Source organism: Strigops habroptila, chromosome 1 (assembly GCF_004027225.2).
Source record: "Strigops habroptila isolate Jane chromosome 1, bStrHab1.2.pri, whole genome shotgun sequence".
Taxonomy (NCBI): domain Eukaryota; kingdom Metazoa; phylum Chordata; class Aves; order Psittaciformes; family Psittacidae; genus Strigops; species Strigops habroptila.
Window position 1 is genome coordinate 109232984 of NC_044277.2, and position 16516 is coordinate 109249499.

The window sequence follows — 16516 nt, forward strand, 5'->3', positions numbered from 1 at the left end:
GCTTTCTTTATCCTATGCCAGGAGCTGAGCTGCTAAATCGGAAATGTTGCAGTGTTCAGCATTGCAAAAGCTGTGCTACTTTACTGAATATATGCCTGTTTAAAGCCAATGTATTACATCTGACTGTCAAGAAAGACAGTAAAAGCAAAGAAAATCCTGTGCTCCTGAAATTAAAAGTCATAAATAGCATGTTTTTCAAACACAGCATGCATGATACTTGTACCCTCCTGGGTTTCCTTTGTCTTGGTCATTACAAACAGCTGCAGGTTTTAAGAACTAGTTGTCATCTAATCCACAAACTGCTTAACACCCCTAATCTTTTCCTTCCACATGACAGCAGTTAACTACCTTTGAATCCTTGCACAAAGTGTATTCCTCTTCATGATATGTATTTTTAAAATGGCTTTAGCAAATGGACCCATTTAACTTGCCTGATGGGTTCCCACTTACCCATACAAGTATCTTGGCTCAATCATGCATTTCTTCAGCTAATCACCCAGATGTACGTCTCTGATAAAGCTCTAAGAGCCTGGAAAAATCTTTCTACTGAGAAACTTGTTAAAAAAGAAATATCTACAAACCCCAGTTAAATTCACTGTGTAACTTAAAAGCAAGAAACAAACAAGGACAGCCAGGAATGAATTATTTAACAAATAATCTTCAAGTCAAAAGTGTCTAAAGCTACCAGATTTCATGTTTCTCATCATTAATACAAGTGTTTGAATGCATCAGGGTTAAGGAAGGTTCTGTGACAGTTGTAATGAGACAATTTGGAAGAAGTAGACCTTATCCACCTTAAAATACTCAAAGGACATCATTTAGCTGTATAATGAACTTTTTATTGGCCATTTTATATTACTGTCAGGGCTTGAAAATGTATCAAATCATTCCCATAAACAATCTCAATATCAGACAGGAGAAAGCTAGTTACAAAAATGCTTTGACCTGTCTGGTGTGAATGGATTTTGTAATTATAAAATGGTCATAGCCATCTACTCAAGAACAAGAGATCTTTTTTGTATCTCTTCTCACATGCACAGACACACACGTATTCATTTTCCCTAGGCCAAGTTAATAAAGGAAATTTAAAAGCTATACTGAGTTGAATGTTAGAACTGGAGTGTTAGAATATTTGCTTTTCTTTGTTCATGCATATAAAGTGTGAAATCCTTGTGCTGATATAATTCCTTAATCAATACATTGTCATTTAAGCTCATCTCTCAATATTCCATCCAACTGTTTTTCTATCTTTTTTTCTCCTCTACCCTTCTCCACTTCTTTTAAATAAGTTCTCTTGCATTATCTTTACCAAATGCTGGTCAGAAAGACTTTTATGCAGAAATGTTGGTAAAAATGTGGATTGCGTGTGGATGCTGATATGCTACCACTCAGTCCACTCAGAAGTAGCTGGAAGTTCCAAAGAATGCAACTAAACAAAGGGAGGAAGCTGTAAGTCTACAGAAAAAGCTGCTTTGAACATAGACTTTCATAATTTCTAACATCTTCTACTGTATTTTTAGTATTCAGTATTTATTCCAGGAAATGCTGAATTTAATATTAATCTTTTCCAGAAATCTAGTAACTCATTATTCAGTTTTAAACGTTAGAAAAAAACGTAGTGTTAGGTAAAATTTTGGACTTCTGCACACATTTTTGATTCTTACCTACGCTGCTGCTTACCTGCTTGTTTTCATTCTTTCAGGTGATCAGTTGCCATTAATCTGTTTTGTGAAGAAATATATTACAAAAAGATCAAGTTATTGTTTTCTTTGTTTGTGGTTTTCTCCTATTCATTTACTCTGCATGACAAATTTCCCAATTATTTCATCATGATCATTATAGCTAACAGATTAAGCAAATACTGATAACATGAGGTAATATTTTATCAGTGTTATAAAATATCAAATAATAGCAGTGAATGCTAAATAAAGCAGTTAGAAAAGCAGTGTTCAAAAAACTGACATAGTGGCCAATTTGTTTACATAAAATGTTAATACTACTGACCTGTGGTTTAAGAAAAAAAAACCTGTAAATGCCTTTTAAAAAATGCAATACTAAATGCTGCAATTTCCTTTTGAGAGTGAACATTTTTCTGTTGTTGTTCTGTGAACTTTGTCCTTCTAAGTGTATGTTTTATATAGCTTTTGCCTTGGAAGTCCCTTGTTTCAATCCCTTAAAACTGTCAAGTGTGACCCCACCTGCTTTATTGTTCCCATAAATTCATATGCAACTAGTAGCTAAATCCAATTTGTGTCATTCTGTCTCTCTTTGTAGCCCATTCTAAATCTCCCAGCATGTTTCACAAAACTAGAATCCTATTAATGCCAAATAACCACCACTGTATTTTATTGCGTGGTTATTATAGCCCTGCTACTGTCACAGCTCTGAAAGCATCTTGTCTCCCCATGAACTGATGAAGACCAAAACCTGCAAATCTCATCACTAGCTTTCTGTTCTTTTTCATAGAATCCTAGAATCGTAGAATAGTAAGGGTTGGAAAGGACCTTAAGATCATCTAGTTCCAACCCCCCTGCCATGGCCAGGGACACCTCGCACTAAACCACGTGGTCCAAGGCTCTGTCCAACCTGGCCTTGAACAGCACCAGGGATGGAGCATCCACAACCTCCCTGGGCAACCCATTCCAGTGCTTCATCACCCTCACTGTAAAGAACTTCTTCCTTATATCTAATCTAAACTTCCCCTGTTTAAGTTTGAACCCATTACCCCTTGTCCTACCACTACAGTGCCTAAGGAAGAGTCCCTCCCCAGCATCCTTGTAGGCCCCCTTCAGATACTGGAAGGCTGCTATGGTGTCTCCAGGCAGCCTTCTCTTCTCCAGGCTGAACAGCCCCAACTCTCTCAGCTTGTCTTCATACGGGAGGTGCTCCAGCCCTCTTATCATCCTCGTGGCCCTCCTCTGGACTCGCTCCAACAGCTCCATGTCCTTTTTATGTTGAGGACACCAGAACTGCATAGAGTACTCCAAGTGAGGTCTCACGAGAGCAGAGTAGAGAGTCAGGATCACCTCCTTCGACCTGCTGGTCACACTTCTTTTGATGCAGCCCAGGATATGGTTGGCTTTCTGGGCTGCAAGCGCACACTGCTGGCTCATGTTAAGCTTCTCGTCAATCAAGACCCCCAAGTCCTTCTCTGCAGGGCTGCTCTGAAGCTCTTCTCCGCCCAACCTGTATTCATCTGATAAATTTTCTCCTGTACTTATTTAATGAACTTAGGTGTTGTAAGTTTAGACCTTATACTTTGCCAAGAAATTTGCCAACCTGTAAAATGCTACTAGTTAATGTGAAAAGCCTGTTTACTTCAAATAAGCTAACTGATAAGCTTTGCCCAAAAAACTTATGTTCCTATTTTTAGATCTATGGAAATTCTTTGCTTTTGATGTATTGCACAAGTCCAGTTTTAATTAAAGTATTAAGGAGAATAACTTATTTTTCTTTATTGCTTTCTGAGCAAGTGAGGGAATTAAAATATTAAAAATTGGAAAATATTGTGGATTTCAATAGAAGTCCTAAAACCCCATGGATTAAACCCCGTGAAGTGCTGTTAGAATCTGGATAACACCCATGAGGTATTGAAATATCATCAGCCATGTATAACTGAATGAATGCAAGATCATAGTTCTTCCACTTAAAAAAAAAAAAAGGAGGAAAAAAATTAAAAAACCTTCCGATTAAGTTTGCAATGTAAAATTGAAACTCTCCTAATGGAAATCTGGGAAATTCACCTCCACCTGGTATCCTTCATGACTTCTATAACATATATACAGACAGCAAGAGACAAAAAGTGTAATCTGTTTATTTAAACTATATTCTAGAAGCTCCAAAACAGAAACAGTTTGGGGGTTTTGTTGTTGTTGTTGGTGGTGGTTTTCAAATAATTTTTAAATAAGTATCTTAATGGCTGCATCATGATGTGCAAATACCTTGCCACCTACAGCATGTTTTGGGTTCCTGCTCACTCCACCCTCTGCACTCATGCCTCATGAATAGGTTCTCTCTTCATTACTGCAATATGAATAATTAGACTCCAAATCCTGCAATCCTAAAAAAAAGTGCATTTGAAATATATGATAATTTTCCAGGAACAAACACATAAAGGACGTCTTAGGCTCAGGTATAGTTGAGACAAGAACTTAAAAGCTGCCAGAAATGATCATCTTTACAAAGTCTCAACGAATCCTCTGCCTAAAGGGTATGTCTATACAATACGTTATGGCTAAAGGATGATCTCTTTCCACCAATATGCCAAAGACAGTGATGTGACTTATTAAATTCAGTGCTGTGCCAAATAGTTTCTTGGAAAGCCTGGAAGAAAAAAGTGAACTCATATCAATGCTGTGCCCTGAAAAGCTGAGCTGATTCTCTGGTATCTGAAAGGGGAAAATCAAGTAGGAGCAGGCATGGTAACTTGCCTCTTTTAGGCAGTTTGGTTAGATCTGATGAGAGGAATGTGCCCTGTTTGTCTAAATGTGCTTCAAAAATTATATGAAATTACTAGATGACTCAAAGGAGAATGATTAAAAAGTATCTAGGAACTGCAAAACAATCTTTAAGATGCAACTCAAAAGACGTTCATTATATTTTGCGTAACGTTTAGTAAAAAATTCCTTATAGAAAGACTGAATTAAAATTGCAACATCTTTCCAGACAGGTGATGCAGTCATATTGCTCAGAGACTTTAAAAGAGCTTTACTTTAATTTAGGCTGAATGATCCTGTGCTTCTATTACATTCTGAATATTTTGATGCATATTTTAAAAGAAAGTGGCTTACTTCAGCTTTAAACAGTAAAGATGAACAACAATGCACAGATCACATTTTTTGAACTTGTGACGAGATCAAACCCACATTGTCTGGGAAGCTCTTAGGCAATGATATTTGGACAAAGGATGCCTATTAAGGCATTTCAATAACATCAAAGTTAAAACTTGAAAATCTTTTTAAAATCATTTAGGAAGAACCTCTTAGAATTGTTCAGCGCCTCAAAGTTTCTTGTTATTTCTTCTCTGACCTGAAAATATTAATTTGCTCTGTCTGAAAAGGGCATCAAGCTAACAGAATTCCAAGACTGGAAACAGCTGTTATAACCACACAGCAGGGCTTTGAAAAATAATTGACCAACCATCTTAATTTTAATACTCGTTCAGCAAAATATTGTTCTCCCTCAGTATTCTATTCTGGCTTTAGGTTTTTTGAGGAACAAACATCTGCCACTCTGCCATATAAATTTTTACAGTGGTTAATTATTTTGTCTTTTGCAACATGCTTAGCAAGTCACTAAACACTATTTCATATCATTTAAAAAAAAAAAAGTAAAAAAAAAAAATAAGAAAAGTCAAGTCTTGGGTCCATTGGAGAATATTTTTCCAAAAACCATCTTCTGTAAGAGATGGGACACAAGATTCAGTCTGAGGACTTTCTGTTGGCCTCTGGAATGGTGATTCATTAAGCCAGTTTTATGTTACAGACCACATCACACCCAGCTGAAGAGCAGCAGAGTAACAACCTTTTCAGATGCCTGGCAAAGCAAATACGCCTCACCGCACATCCTAAAGGTCATTTCGTAACCACTGTAGGGTCAGAAGAAGATGGTTATCCTAGAAGCCTTTCCAGGAATATGTAGCAGCTCTGTACCCTGGCAAAAAGTGTATTTGCCAGTCTGTGCTGTTGCAAAAGTCTTCATTTAACTTTTAGATATACGTACATGCATATATATTTATGTACATGTGTATGTATACAATTTCAGATTGTCTAGAAGTATAATTTCAATCCAAATAAAACAAATATTTAGAAAACCTGCAGTTGCCTATCATCCTTTATCCCTTTTGCAACATATCTGCCTGCCTCATACTTGTGTTTTTTTATTTTTTCATTTTTATTTGTGTTACTTTCATGAGCTTTAATAACCAGGAAAGCAAAAACCAGAAGCTTTAATTCTTCTCAGATGTATTACAGTCTGCAGATCTGGACTGTCTTTTCATATTATAATCCTTCACAGTTATATCCATAGATAGACTTTACTTTGGTTTCATTCTAGTCTTTGTTGTTATCCTCTCTTGAAATTTTTTACATTTCAGCGTGCTAGGGAGGAAGCCTTTTCTTTTCAGACTTAGATAATGCAATTTCAGAAATCTGTTTCATTCCTTCACATCAAAGGAATCTCCATTTCATTCAGCATATTTTGTACTAAACAATTCCTGCTTCCTTTTGTTAGTATTATATCTGCTTTATTTGTTAAAAGGGATATTTAATTATGCATTAAATGGATCTTCAGTCCTTTCCGTAACCTGACTTTTCATGACTAATTTGCTGGATGATAGAATTACCAACTCTCTTGCCATTCCTTCTTTCTCCTTTCCCATCTTCCATTGTCAGAAGATTAATTCAAAATGAATGGCTTTACATAACTGTTACTTTATAAAGATCTTAAACTGCCTTGACACCCAGAAGATATTTTTAAAACTGTTTGGAATCATGTGGTACTGTAAAGATTATGTTGATTTTATACTCAGATTTTTGTCCCCAGTTTCTATTGGTCTTTTGGATGTGAGAGTATTAAGATTATGCTAACACCACTAGTTTTGAGAACTTACTGCACTACACAGAATTAAAGGATAATAATGATGTTTAGGAATATTTGAAGCAATAAATATTTTCAATGGTAATGAATGGGTAATGCTGGGTAAAAACTTAGTCCTTTAATAAAATGCAAGCATACTTCTTTCCACCCCAAACTAACATATGATTCTATGATTCTTTACATGACCTGATGTCTTGAATGTTTAAATTATTTTATCATTTTAATAAGTTCATGTGCAGTCCACAGAGGAAGATGTGCATTGAAACAACACGGAAATTAAGCACTTTCTGCAATTATTACCACTTGCTAACATGTCAGGTGTTTTCTACAGTAAAGCTGTATAGCAGTTAACACAATGGTGTGCTGGCCTGTGATTCATGCAGGAACAACGGCAATATACTCAATAACGGCATCAAAAATAACAAACGGTGAAACCCCTTGTATCACTTAATGTCTCAATCTCAGTTTTCACAGACATTTTCTGCATATTTCCTACACTGTATTGTAATATAGGTGATCCTCAGAAGCCTGCATTTTCAGTTTTGAATTGGAAAAATTTAGTGACATACTGATGGAAGATGACATCATAATGAAAATTGTTCATTTTTACTCTTCTCCATTTAAAGCTCACCCTCCTGCCACCCATTAATCTTACTGTCCTGTGTTAAGTCTGAGCTTTCCTTTCCTGGTACTCGTATTCACCAGTATTTCTTTTCTTGTTTCAGCACTTAAATGCCTGTCTTTTCTTCAGCAGTGCTCCTTCAGAATATATAAGATGAGATTTCTTTAAGTGCTTGATCTGGCCTGAAGCAACCAGCCTACATTAAAGAATTAGGACTATTAATTTTTCCCACAGAATCATGACCTACTGTGTTGATCAGACTGACCTAAAATTTTCTGTGCTCTCACTTTGGGGAACACTTTAAAATGATTGTACACGCATAATCACTGTACTGCGAAGCATTAAAATAGTTATCCCTATAGCAAGAGAAGAAACATATGAATTTGTGTGCATATTTAAAGCATTTCACAATTCCAATTAGCAATTGAAAACAGGATTTGATAAGTTCATTGAAACTGAAGGTTTATCCTCTCTTCAATTCCATGCCAAATACACCAGGAAATTCATGAGGTTAAAAAATGTCATTCAATAAAATTTGTTCAATATGAAAAATAATAACAAAGGGAAAAAAAAAGATTTTCTAATTACTTACTGGCCTATCTTCCTTCCTTATCTGCATGGGTTAGCATCACACTGCATCAACAACTATTGTCTTCTTTTGAAATACTCCTAAGATCAGTTCCTGGCACCAAGGTAAGGACTGGTGACACAGATTCAGTAAGATTCTCACAAAGATTTACTCCAGGGAAAGAGGCCTGAAGGATCAAACCTGAAAGAACCTTGTTATTCTACTTAAATGCTTACTTCTACATCATCTAGCTGGTCTCCAAAGAGTTTTACAACAGAGGCCTTGGCCATACTTAAGACTATGTTAGTGACATTTAATGGCGCTCTGACACTGCCACCTGCAGATTCATGGGACACTGTCTCAGTTTAGGTTGACAGTCAGTCTTGCTATTTCTCCTGAGCAATGACACTTACTCCCTCCTGTTAGGGACCTCTTTCCTTCCTGCTCTTTTTTTTCACAATATTGAAGAGCCTTTCCTGAATGTAGGAAGAGTTCTTTTAATTTTTAAAAAGTCATTTCATTGCTAAAAGCTCTTCCCTTACAGAAAATCTTGTTCTTCTTCAATCAGGTTTGCTCTTATAAATGATTTCTTTTCCTTATTTTTCATTGTGACTGTGTCATCAATTTGCTGAAACATAACTGTATGTGTCCCTGAGTGGTCTGAGACAAGTATGATAGCTTTCCAAGTGGCCTTACTGCTAAATTAATATTCAGAAAACTGTGCAGACAAAGAATACTATTGCTGGCAGAAACACACACATATAAAACATGTAAAAGGCAAGACTACAAGTCAAGCTAGAATAGTGGGAAGTATTCAGTTTATTAAACCGAATTGTTGTTAAAAAAACCTGCTGTTAATGCATGTGACATCAGTTGGACAGGTAGAAAGCAAGGTTTTCCTTCTTTTGTTTTTATTGATTAATTAGTCAACGCATGTGCAGCAGCACAAACAAGCTGATATGTAAAAGTGTTAAATGGCATTGTTCATACTGTGTTAAGCAGTCAGTTAAAAAATATGTTTTATTGATTGGATTCCTTCCTGGAGGCAGAACCGATGATAAACATTACTGTTAGGGTTATGGTGTCAGAAGACTGTTGGGACATGGGATGATGTTTGCCTTAGCTGTTTCATGTTTATAAAGACAAAGATTAGATGCTACTGAAGAGCTGTTCACATGTTTATTTGTTTTCTCTTGTACCTCTTATGTTGAATTAATTTTCCTGACTGTGAACCTCTGTAACTCTTTTTTTCCTCTGGCCCTGTCACTACAGCTGTCCAGAGCCGATAACTGGTAACAGCATCTTATTTCTTTTTCTCTCCACTGCTGGAGGTGTAACACTGTCCATCTCAAGCACAGCAGCTGCCCTGCCTCGCTGTACCTATACTGCCTTGGGAGTGCTAAATTCACTCTTTCTGCTGCTAAATTCATCTTTCCTTCCTAATACTCTGAACACAGCACTTTTTTATTTCTAATTTAAATTCCCATTTTCATTACTCCTTTTTGCAAATTCTTTTGCTTATCTCTACTTTCCTTCAGTCTTCGAGTTTCTCATCCTTTCCTTGAAAGTCTTTCACAACGGTGACCTGTTTTCATCTATGTCCTCACTTCCTTCACCTCTCCAGCCTGCTATGTTTGCTGTACATAAGACATTCAGTTAAATCCCACAGTGTCATGCACAGATAACCAAACTAACTACTTTGAACTCATACCTCAGCTGCGTAAAGTGGCTCACAATGAGGTTGGTGTAGCTGTAGCTTACCCTAGTATCCAAGACAGCTAATAAATACATAACGTGTCTTTCTGTGCTACCATTTGTATCTGAACTACCTGAAAGGAGGAACAAGTGAGGAGGCGCTGGTCTCTTCTCCCAAGTAACAAGTGATAGGACAAGAAGCCCTTTATGACATGGTTTAGTGGTGGACTTGGCAGTCCTGGAGTAATGGTTGGACTTGATCTTAAAGGTTTTTTCCAACCTATCTGATTCTATGATCAATAGTCTCTGTTGAGTATCTTTTTTACAATAAGTCTTCTTACCAAGGGAAGTCTATTCCTACTGCTGTTTTGCTAAGTATTATATATTCCGCGATTCATCCAATGACTGTTGAAATAAAATGTAGAAACAACCCTTAAAACAAAAAAATTACTTAATCTATGAGACTGTAATACTTGAAAGATGTTTTCAGCCATGGAGTGAAAATATTCTGTTGCAGAAAAACTTGGGAATGACATTCCTAGTAGTCTTTTGATATATGGGATTAGGGTCATAGTAATTCAGCTGGTTAATTGTACCTAAACTTGTTTAAAAGGCTTGGAGTACTGAAATTCATGTGTGTTTCTGTAATGATATGTGTAAGAAAATACCAGCTTTCTTTCAGTAGGTAGATGTATACAATACAGTATAGTTCCCTGAACATTTCTTTACCTTTTTTGTTGTTCTAAGATGCAGACATTACAGGTTTTCTTATTAGATTTTTCTTTTCTAGAAGAAGAACAGTAAAAAAAAGTCTCTATGAAGTCTAGCCAGAAGAGGGTTCAGTGGCCCCAAAAGCCCACATGTTGGGCTATAAAGAAGGCAAAGCTGCAGATGAGCATAAGTCTCGTCACTAGTCCTTTCACCAGAAATTTTCTTGAAACGATGTTTTTCAGTATTTTTTAATTCTAAAACTTTAACATTTTAATTGCAAAACTATATATATATATTTTAAATCTAAAATAAGTTTAAAAACAGTGTAATTTCCTTTGGGAAGGAAAAGAGAGTAATGACTGCTCTGTATCCCAGCAGAAGTACCCCACTGTATGCAAAAGTAGTATTTCTCTCACCTCAAGAACACAGGCCACTGCAGAGCATATTTGTATTAGTTCACTTGGGAAGGCACAGGGCATGTAAAAGTACATGCTGGGGTAGCTCCAAAGAAACAGCTTGGTGCTTTGCTGTCAGTCAAGTGTCCTGTGCTCTCCAGTCCATGTTTGGCTTTTCCAGAGAACTACCAGGCTCATTCCTGAAGAGTCTGGATGAAAATTAATATGCGCTGTACATGGTCAGGAAACTAATGCCCCAAAAAGAAATAAAGGAGTAGCTGTCCTGACATTAGAAATCCATGTACAACCAAAAAAAATCATTCCTGTGTGAACGGTAACTTGAAAGGAAAGAGAGCTATAAGAATATAGGATAAGAATTTTAGTGTACTTTCTGTATGCAAGTCTTAGGAATGACAAATAGCTGAAAGAATTCAATTTCTTATAATGAGATCATGTTCTGTGCTATAATCTTGCTTCTTTGAGGAGAAAATACAACATACACCCCTGCCCCTCTCCCAGATCCTAGCCTCTCACTCACCTCTCTGCATTACACGTTCATTCTATCATGCTAGCCTTTTGCTTTAATGCCAGGAGACTCAAAACCACTCTATGTGTTCAAGTTTGTGTTTTGTTCTCATTGTCTAGAATGTCTTGGCCTCATGGTTCTGGCTACAAGGAAAGTGGATTGTCCACCTTAGAGAAATGCAAGTGGCAGGTAAAGACAGAAGCTTAGATATTTTTCAGGCTTATCATTTCAGTGACTGAAAGACATCAGAGTAACATACGTCAGCAGAGTGAGCACCATAGAGATACATAATAAAAATGCATGTAAATATGCATGACTCCCTATGTCCTTGTTTCTACTCCTACTTCTGTATCCTCCAGGGTATGAGTATACACATATTTCACCCTTAAAGGAGGTTTATAGTTTTATTTATAGGACTGTAAGAATGCACTTTGTCTTCTCCAGCTGCTTTGGCAAAATGGCTGGACAAAAAGGCAGCAACAACAATAAAGGCTTGATATATGATGTAAATAGGATTACAACAATAGTGTTTAAAGGAAAAGGGAGAAGGAAAACCATTTCTTTCCCTTTTTAAAAGGAATTTGAGATGAAAGGGACAGCATGCCAAGAGTATGAAAAAGATAGTTTTGCACTGAATTACATTCAAACCTTCCCTTCCTGCTTGTTTTATAAGAAAGGTGCATATTTTTCCCTATATAATCAGTTTTCCCCTTCTTATACTATCTGGAAAATCAAACCCAAAAAATTATATTGTTCCCACTAAATAAAGCAGAGTATTTCTGCCTAGGAATATTTTCAGTGAAAACACTAAATATTTGTGGAAACATTTTTAATGTGAAGCATTTACCACTTCTCTGGGCAGCCTGTTCCAGTGCCTTGCCACCCTCACAGTAAAGATATTCTTCCCTATATCTAACCTGAACTTCACCTGTTTCAGTTTGAACCCATTACCCCTTGTCCTACCACTACAGTCCCTGATGAAGATTCCCTCCCCAGCATCCTTGTAGGCCCCCTTCAGATACTGGAAGGCTGCTATGAGGTCTTCACGCAGCTTCTCTTCTCCAGGCTGAATGGCCCCAGCTTTCTCAGCCTGTCTTCATATGGGAGGTGCTCCAGCCTCCTTATCATCCTCATGGCCCTCCTCTGGATTTGCTCCAACAGCTCCGTGTCCTTCTTATGTTGAGGGCACCAGAACTGCCTAGAGTACTCCAAGTGGGGTCTCATGAGGGCAGAGTAGAGAGTCAGGATCACCTCCTTCAACCTGCTGGTCACACTTGTTTTGATGCCGCTCAGGATATGGTTGGCTTTCTGGGCTGCAAGCACACACTGTTCAGTTTCTCATGTTCAGTTTCTCGTCAACCAACACCCCCAACTCCTTCTCCACAGGGCTGCTCTGAATCACTTCTCTGTCCAATCTGTAGCTGTGCTTGGGATTGCCCCAACCCAGGTGTAGGACTTGCACTTGGCTTGGTTGAACTTCATGAGGTTGGCATTGGCCCACCTCACAAGCGTGTCAAGGTCCCTCTGTTTTTCATTTTTCCCTTTCTGAATGTATTTTTTTTATACTTTATGTAATCTCTCATTTCAGTACAATGTGGTTCACTCAAATAAAAAAGTAATCAGCTGGTTACAAAGCAGCACACAGCTGTCTGCTAGAAGTTATGACCTAAAATATTTAATTAAACAGCACTGCTGTTTTTCAGAAATTTGTTGGCTTTGTTCCATGTCCAGATTCTGTTTTTTCTCTAGCTGTTCTGAAGGTCTGCTTTCAGCCTTCTATCAGAGAGCACTACCAAAAAAGAGGAACAACCTCACTGCATTGTGATTATGCAAGAGCATTCACTTAATGCATTCTATAGAGTTTAATCTTATGTGGCTAAATGTTCCAGATTACTATTCAAAATCCTTTATTATACTTAGACTACTTTTTCCCCAAATCAACTGGAAACCGGCATGATGTAGTTCTGTATGATTCTTATTCTGATCTTTGGCAACCTGATCTAGATGAAGATGGACCTGCTTTTTGCAGGGGGGTTGGACTGGATGACCTTTGAAGGTCCCTTCCAACCCAAACTATTCTATGATTCTATGATTCTATGATTCTATGACTGACTATGATTATGGTACAGTGAAAAATAAATAAGTAGATTATACTGTCAAAACCCTTCCATTACAAATGCCTAAACCTCAGAGAAATGCATTAGAATGTAATATAACTGTTAATTCTGAGTATTCTTTTATTACCCTACTTCCACAGATATTACTTTTTTTGAAACTGTCCATTGACATTCTCTAAGGCATTCAGGGAAATTATGTTATCCAACTGGAGTTAATGTGTTATCATGATAAATTTTTCACTTTCAGTCTGAATGGAATTAAGGTCAAAGATTCAATTGCTAAATACTCAGTGACCTCTAGGATATTATTTTTAACTGTAATGATTATAATCACAAACTAGATAAATCATTACCAAAATGGTTTCGGAGATACTAATGGGAATAATCATAACTGTCCTTTTAAAATAAACATATCCACTTGAGTATATTCATCTACATATTGAGGATTGTTGTTTTATTTTATTTAACTAGCCATAGGAGGCTATTGTAAATGATGAATTGCATATGTCCATACACATGTTTATTGTAGCTTTTGATGCAGTGGCCGTAAGATTTTGGGAAGGCTCCTACTTCACTGTATTTGACTTTGAATCAGCATGATTGATGATAGTTGCTGTTTTTCATCAACAGGGCCAGTTTTGAAAGCCTGAAGGACCTATACCTGTAGGCTGCTTGGGAAAAGAGAAAGACAAGAAGTGATGGTTAGAGGTTTTTGCCATCCCACTCTGAACTGCAATTTGTCCAAGTCAGTCTTTCTATGTCCTTACTTCATCCTTGATGTCTTTCATTCTCCAGCATTTGCTTTGCTTCTTTTTCATTGACCTCAAGGTTCCTGCCTAGTCCTTTTTAGTGGTATGTAGTGTCTTCAGAAATGTCTGTGACCTGTAGAGAACTGGTTTATGGAAAAACACACAAAATTATTCTACTATCTTAGCACTTTTACTTTGAAAAAGATACATGAATCTTTTAAGAAGAGATGAATTTCAGATACAGTTTTTTTCTTTTCAGCTTAGTTAGAAGAAATACAGAGATATCAAAACAACCTATATAAACTGAAAGTCCAAATTATTATAGAATAAGGAGCATTTAGGATCCCATTCTTATTTCATCTCAAGCAGTTTGCTTGCCTATAAAGAAGAATACACAGAGCTGAATCCAAGGATTTTTTCCTAAGGGATGATGAATGTTAAAAGAAAAATATTATATTGAAGCAATAAATCAAAGCAAGACCCCCCAGAATTTATTCTGCCACTATCATCAATGTCAGAAGACACCAGAATCCTGATGGAAAAAGGAAGGCATCACTGGGTGGAATACTTTGAGCAAATGAAGCCTGGTGCCAAGGGAAATTACAGACTTATTCAAGAATGTCACCCTCACAGTCATGAAGCTTTAGCCCTTCAGAAAGAAACCTGAAGTTCAAGTAATATATATACTCAAAACAATTTAACAAAAGTGTGTCAGATTTTCAGCACTTTGATCATTGGACTACCCCCCAAATAAGGCTTTTTTATGTATATGTAATTAGCTTTGTTTATACAATCACTTTTAATATATACAATAAAACAAAAAACAAAAAACAAAAAACCAACCAAAACCAAAACAGTTTATAAGCTTTTGTGAATGCTAAATTACTTACTAAAGACAGAAACACTAAGGAAGGATCATTACTTAAGTTTATCTACATTCAAGTGCACCTTCCATACTCACCAATTTCAAATCAAAATTAAACAGGAAAAGCCAGTCAGGGGCAATTTATCTGACAAAAGGGCTGCTGGGCAAGGTAAGGAAATATAGATGGATTAGTGTTGTTTGGAAAGATTTTCTGTTTTGGTTTTTTTGGGGTTTTTTTTTTTGTTTGTTTGGGTTTTTTTTTGTTTGTTTTTTGTTTTTTTTTTAATTGGAAATTAACACTCTGAAAGCTGTGAGAAAGAGGTAATTTTAATGAAATGCATACATGAAATAGGCTTTAAAGATGACAATCATAAATTTTATTACTGGAAAATCATTCTTTTTAAATTAAGAAGGATTCTTTTTGTTTAGAAATTGTACTGTCGGTCTAAAAAGATGACATTAAAAAAAGTTGTTAGTTAATGTGGCCTACTGTTTTTAAAGTGTTTTTTCTCTATTTTACCAGAATTGTCCGAGATGTTACCTGATTTTCAGCTAAGTTTGGGAGGTGGACATTTTCTCCTTTCAAATTTCAGTTTCTGCTAAGTCTGAGAATATCTTGTTTTGCAAAGAAGTTCCAAATGATGAAACTTTCTGTCAATCCTGACTTTGACTTTGGGTGACACTTGTGTTAAAAAGATGAAAAGAGAAAAAGAAATACTGTTATAATTTACCAATCTGGCATAAAGATAAGACATTGCCCTGATTGCTCTCTCTGGGTTTTCCAGGTGGGTGAGGGGAAATAAAAAGGAAGGTCATTTGATCAATTCTACAAAGACTGCTAATGTTTGGGCTATCACCTGGCAACGTGGAAGCTTGTGTAGTATTTTAGAAACATCAAGGTGCTGAATCAAGAACTTCTCGGTAGTTGCACACATGTGTACTCTTTAGCCAGAGGCTGAGCCCCTCTGAAACATCTAGATTCATCCGGACATGCCAAAGACACTATACAGCCATTTTCAAACAATGCCTTAGCCTTAAGGAATGACTGTATATGAGCAAGACAAATGGGTTTAGGAATGAATAAAATTAATTGTAAGAGTAGTAGTTGATATAAGGTGAACAATGTTTCAGCTGGCCAGAGACGGCAGATATTTTTTCAACTGACAATTGTTTTTAAATTTTGAATGGTAAATTGATCCAAATGTTTAAATGTTATATGGTTCAATGATAGTTGCCAGAGGGAAAAATCTGAAACAGAAAGTTCTCATTCTATTGCCATCTTGGAATTAAAACCTGTGTAGCTGAATGCTAAATAATTTATTTTCAATTAATTTAGCATTGTATTGTGACATATCATAATGTAGTATACAGAAAAACAAATCCCAAAAATTTAAGAACCACATTGAGTAGAATTATAAATGTCTTTGGTAGCAAATTCTTAATTTAATTTTAGATTTTTCTGTAGGAAACTATTCTCTTGAAAGAAAAAATTGAGAAAAACATTTGATTTTGTGCCAACTTACTTCTTTAGAGAGCAAAAATTCTGAGATTTGCCTCAATCTGATTGCAAAGCTCAGCTGAAAAGTTTTATTGGAAGAAGCTGAGATCTAGCTGACATCCAGTAACTCCATATACTCTTTCTGTTCAATGTATATTATCCACCTCTCTAGA

At 36.4% G+C, this 16516-nt stretch overlaps 1 long non-coding RNA gene across 1 annotated transcript; it reads right to left on the reverse strand.

The window, feature by feature from the left end:
- Positions 1-13666: 13666 nt before the first annotated feature.
- On the reverse strand, positions 13667-15474 carry LOC115617383. Its single transcript, XR_003994583.1, has 3 exons — positions 15387-15474; positions 13999-14123; positions 13667-13902 (listed from the first exon to the last, which is right to left on the reverse strand). It is a non-coding gene; the product is annotated as an uncharacterized LOC115617383 (long non-coding RNA).
- Between the last annotated feature and the right edge of the window lie 1042 nt (positions 15475-16516).